At 40.9% G+C, this 5,471-nt stretch overlaps 1 pseudogene; it reads right to left on the bottom strand.

Annotated features, from left to right (window-relative positions):
* Positions 1-1,139: 1,139 nt before the first annotated feature.
* On the bottom strand, positions 1,140-2,399 carry LOC148028568 (putative CCR4-associated factor 1 homolog 6 pseudogene; annotated as a pseudogene).
* Between the last annotated feature and the right edge of the window lie 3,072 nt (positions 2,400-5,471).

Raw genomic sequence — 5,471 nt, 5'->3', positions numbered from 1 at the left:
TGGTAAACTCAACAGTCAATTTCTGTAGTAGAAAAGTCTCTCTCAACAAGTCCAAAGGAGGCAAGTGTATCAACAGCTTCAAGCCTTATACAAGCAAATCACATGCACTGTTCCATCACTTCAATATATCTAACCCCCAGCATGTCCTTTACTGTTAGCTTGGCTAACTCTCTCACGCACCCAGATCTTCCTTCAACATACAGCCTCCTTTGTTATCGCCATATTTCATCATACTTTAAGCACAAACCACTCGTGCAGGTTCTGACAGACAACTAGGCAAACATATCAAACAAGGTCACAACTGTATCAACACAAGTTCAAACTCTCTGATGAGTAAGCTTGCTTGTTATTAATATACAGCATCAGAAGACCGCCCAGTAAACAGAGGAAGCCCAGCACTATAGTACACCTTTGCCTCAAAAGGTAGCAAGCCATCTAAAATTTCTTAAGAAAGATACATCCAATTAGCAAGCCTGCTTGTTGTTATGCACAGCACCCAAATCAGCCATCTAAACAAAAGAAGCCCAGCACTATTGTACACCTCCACCACAAAATGCAGCAACTCATCTACAATTTCTGAAGAAAGAAAGATCTCACTTTCTGACACACTGAGCAAACATAATCAGCCCATTTCGCCATGGCAAAGATCAATTTGTATGGGTAGCTCAATGTTTCAAGCAAAGTTAGGCTAAAAGGGTTCACAGAAATTTTCAATCATAATGCTTTTTTTGTTGTTTGAAAACACCGAGATAAGAGGAACGTACAATCATTACAGTGATAACCCATCATTGAATAAAGAAAATTGTCAAATAACCACATCTTTTGCCCATCTATCTTATTCAAAACTGTTAAGCCAATAGCTGCTGTAAATAAACAACATTCTTGAAATTGCCTGACACATTGCGGACCCTAGGTTGTGGCAGCTAGTATTTGCAATTGTTCTCGCCCAGTCCAAATGAAATGAACACTTGTTTAGGTCCCTTCCATTGATTAAAGTAATTAGGTAACCACACAAAAACATTATAAACCCATAGCCCCGACGGATTTATGACAAGCAGTCTGGGTTTGCATCAGCATGAACAGAACATCAAAGACCAGCATACACCCCAATCATCCACTGGGATAAATGAAAAACAGTGTAGAACAAAGAACCTATAATTAAAATATTCCTCAATGTACAACTGAAGGGAGGGTAGGTCAATTTGCCTAGCCCTGCCTCTTCACCAAATCAGATGTATCACCATCCACACCTAACCCAAACACAACTCCTGCATACTTTTCAACAGATCCATCGCAATAAACATCCTTCAGCTTGTGAAACACATAGGATGTAAGCAAACTATCCGAACTCGCCTGATGAGAGGACCCAATCCTCTCAATGCCCAGGGTTTCAGCTAACCTATTTAGACCCCCATGCAGATTGTGAAACTTCATGATGTACTTGATGTCGTACAAAATGGGAAAGAAGACCCTCAAGAGGCTGAAAAACTCAGATTCCTGTGGTGGGAGCTGCCTGCAGGTAAGCAGCTTCAAAAGATACCCGAAATCATATGCACAATGGAAGGTGACCCAGTGCATGCTGGAGTTCAGCACAACCCCAGAAGACATAAGGAGCTCTCCAAACCTCTGAAACTCAATGCCTCTCTCCTGATTTTTTTTGAAGTCAATGCCCGCCTGTCTCAAGAGTTCCACCGAGTCCTGGGCATAGACATCATCTTGAAGACTGAATTCACAGAAATTGAACTGCCATACGCAGAACTTGTCAGTGCCACACTTTGGCAAAGTGCCCTGTTCATCCGAGAAAGTCAATCCTAACTGTATGAGCTTCAACATGTTGACATTAGCCCTCAGGGACTGATACAAGCACTCTGCGTTTGTGCTGAAAGCTCCGACAGAGCGCACTACGACGCCAGGGAATTCCGTATCCATGGCCAGGTAGGGGTAGTCATCAACAATGTCACGGATCAGGGCGATTTCTTCGTCGAGGTTGTCGGCCCAGACCTCTCTGATCCAGAGCTCTTCTGCTTTGGGCATCACAGCCATGTCCGAGGCAGGGACAGAGCGACCTAAGGGCGTAATTTTCCGGCGGGGTCGAAGATTGGGGTGACAGCTGCAGGCAGAGAAGATGGGCCGGGCGCAGACATGAACAGAGAGCCAGCAGGAGCATTCGGCGAGCAGATCTCCCTTCCTTGGACGGCCTGAGCATCAGGAGGTCGCGGCCCCTTTGGAAGGAGGGGCGAAGCTGCCTGTCGAGGCAGGGGGTGCCGTGTTCCTGCTGATTCTGCGACACGAGCTGGAGGAGTGAAAAGGCCGGCGAATTGAGTAGAGGAGAGGCTCAAAACGTATCAACTAGGCTAATAGCTATTCGACTCACGAATATGCATATGAGAGAGAGAGAGAGAGAGAGAGAGAGAGAGAGAATATATTAACGTGGATGGAGAGACTCTCGAGAGGAGAGAATATAAAGATGAGAAGGGCAGTGCCCGATTCAAAAAGACACCAAACACGGTGCAGCCAATTGGCAAAAGCGTTAGAAGACAATTTTCAAAAACTAGGGTAAGGGGGCCATTAGGCGACTTCCCCCCATCAACTTGCTCGAGTGCAGACCAAATGAGCATTGTGATCATAGGGTTGGCATTGCAACAAACATGTAGATTAGGCAACACGAAACAAAATCTCGACCCTACCATTCACTTCACACCCTTCCCATTATCTTATGAATTCTTGTGTTGTAACTAAAAGTGCCCACGGAAATGTGACTTTGGAGAGCCTTGAGAAAGAAAGGATTAGGAACCCAATTTTGGGACAGTAGCCTATAATCCCTCTTTGACCAGTAAAGAGACTCAACTTCATCAGTTAAAGACATTCGCACAAAATTGGTTTGCCGCTACAATGTCATTAATCTGGGAGTCATCACATTATCGACCCCCCTTAACCTAACCTTCAAGATTGGTTTTTGGCCTACACCATGGAAGGCCTTAGTATTTCACTCAAATTCCCACCTCTTAGTTACTTGTCCATGTCCCAAGTGCCATATGTTGTAAGGCTCCCAAAGGGAGGAGAAGCTAATAGGGGCATTGGGCATTGGCAAAGTTCCTAGTTTAGACATTGGAAGGGATCTAACCTTGAAGACTAAGTGGTTACAAGATGACATATGTTGATGCAAGTTTCTACCCCATTTCAACCTTTGACACTAATCCAACCACTCTATGGACTCTGTTTGCTTTGCCAAACATATTATGAGGTTGTCTACTGCGATTCAAGATCCATTAGAGTACAACACACTCTCCAGCTCATATACTCTCTGCCCCGATCCTTGAGACATGAGATTTTAGGGGTCAGCATAAGTAGACTAGTGATCCCCCTGGTGGGGATCTTAATGCAAGAGCCCTCGGCCCCTGATAATATGGGGAATATTCACTTGATTATCATGTCACATATGTACTTATTGGTCAATGGGTTACTTAGACTACATGGATGATAAGTCAAGGTGAACCATCCATGTGCATCTATGACTAGTTAACCTCCAACAATACTATATATGCATAAGCAATGTTGCCCTCTTGTAACATGGCTATTGAACACTCATACCACTTCTACACATTGTCCTCCATCTTGTATCTAGCTAGATCACCATTGAAGCATGTATGAGAGCATGGGTGGATAGAGCCTTCAACCATAATTTTGTATCAATTTGGTAAAAAAACAAACTTTTTGTTCTCTCTCCTTGTACTTATGTTCATTGTTATCTTCCATTATGGTCTATTTCCTTTTAGTTTGGTCCTAGAGAATTTTGCTTTATTTTTTAAAAAAATATGGTTTTGAAAACATAGTTTAAGAAAGGACATTGTGCTAGATTGTGATGCAAGTACCATATCTCATCATGGCATTCACTCTAGCTACTCTCATGCTATCTACAATAGTGCCTCCTATGAAATTTTAGGAAGGGTTTAGGACATATGTCAATAGAAGGACCATAGAGGTGTTCTCATATTGCATGTAATTGGAATCCTAGCAAATTAACAACATTATAGAAGTGAATGGAGCAAAGATGATCTACAATCATAAAAAGCAAGGTTTAGGGTGGTTCTTCCCATTTTGATTGAATAAGTAGGATGTGAGAGTCCATCATTCAATCTTCCTCCTCCTACTTCCACCAAAACTACCCTTGAAGAAAGTGGCTAGATATTAGCATAGCAATGAGTCAATTGGTTTTTGACAATCTCTACTAACTCAATAGTTGCATCATGCCATATGTCATATGAAGACATGGCTTTCGTTTTTTAATTGAGACGTTTAAATAGATTTTAGCATAGCAAGAACCTTTGCCTATTTTTTGGCTCTTGTTCAATCCAATAATGTGCCATTCATGGTGTGTGTGTGTGTGTGTGTGTGTGTGTGTGTGTGTGTGTGTCCAAGTCATCCTTGGAGCCTTTGATCATCATGTTGGTGGATGCCCATCACATTGCATTATTGACCCATTCTACCTTTGAGATGCCTAAGAGATGCCCATATCTACCACCTCTATGTGCACCTACCACAATCAAGGGTAGGTCTCCATCTTTTCATTTTGATAAAATGCATAAACCAATGGCTATCAATTTTAACAAATGGCTTCATGCTGTGCATGATGAGAGAGTACATACTCCCTTTCAACACTATCACATGTTCAAATGGTAAGATATTCTATAGTCATCAATATGGGATTTTACTTCATCTCAATAAGGTACTTAAACATAAACCTTTCATTTTCTCACCCTTCAAAGTTCACATGTCAACTTTTGGGTAGAACCAATACACTCTTTTTGGGTGAAACTATCTTCATTACTTTTTTTCAATGCAACAATCACACTATAAACTCCACATGTTGTTTACTTATCTTTTTCACTTTTTCAATAAAATAATAAGTGAAAGGTTTTAGGTTTTAGTTGTACATGATCTATCTACTATTGTCTTTTGTTTTTCATAATAAAAACATTGCATCAATGATGTATTGAGCAAAACTACCAGTAGTTCCCTACACAAAGTATGCATTTTATGTTCGTATCACATATTCAACAGTTATGTAGCTTAGATGATGATATTTAAAGTTAAATCAATATCATTTGCAACAAAATTGAAACAAGGTTCATGACCTTATGTCCATTAGATAATGTGCTAAGAAGGTTACGTAGAAGGGCACTTTGTTGTATAGTATAATACTTGCCAAAGAAAAGTATTATGTATTATGTTGTGTAGGGATATCATATAAATATGTGTAAATATATCATATGTGTGCATGATAATAGTTTGGGCTATTCTAGATCTCTAGGTTGCTCCTATGCAAGTGTGTTGAGCTTGCCTCCATATGCCCATTGTGTTCAACATGCCCCTATCCAAGTTTCTTGTACCCCCTCCAATGTGCACAATTCACTTAGCTTGAAGTAAAAATAAAAATTTTAATTTGTTCCTTTTCAAAGAAAGTATGACAT

This window comes from Lygodium microphyllum, chromosome 11 (genome assembly GCF_053477565.2).
Source record: "Lygodium microphyllum isolate KBCC chromosome 11, Lygodium_microphyllum_v1.1.10, whole genome shotgun sequence".
NCBI classification, from domain to species: Eukaryota; Viridiplantae; Streptophyta; class Polypodiopsida; order Schizaeales; family Lygodiaceae; genus Lygodium; species Lygodium microphyllum.
The sequence above is the reverse complement of the archived record's forward strand: the minus strand, read 5'-3'. Positions and strand labels throughout refer to the sequence as shown.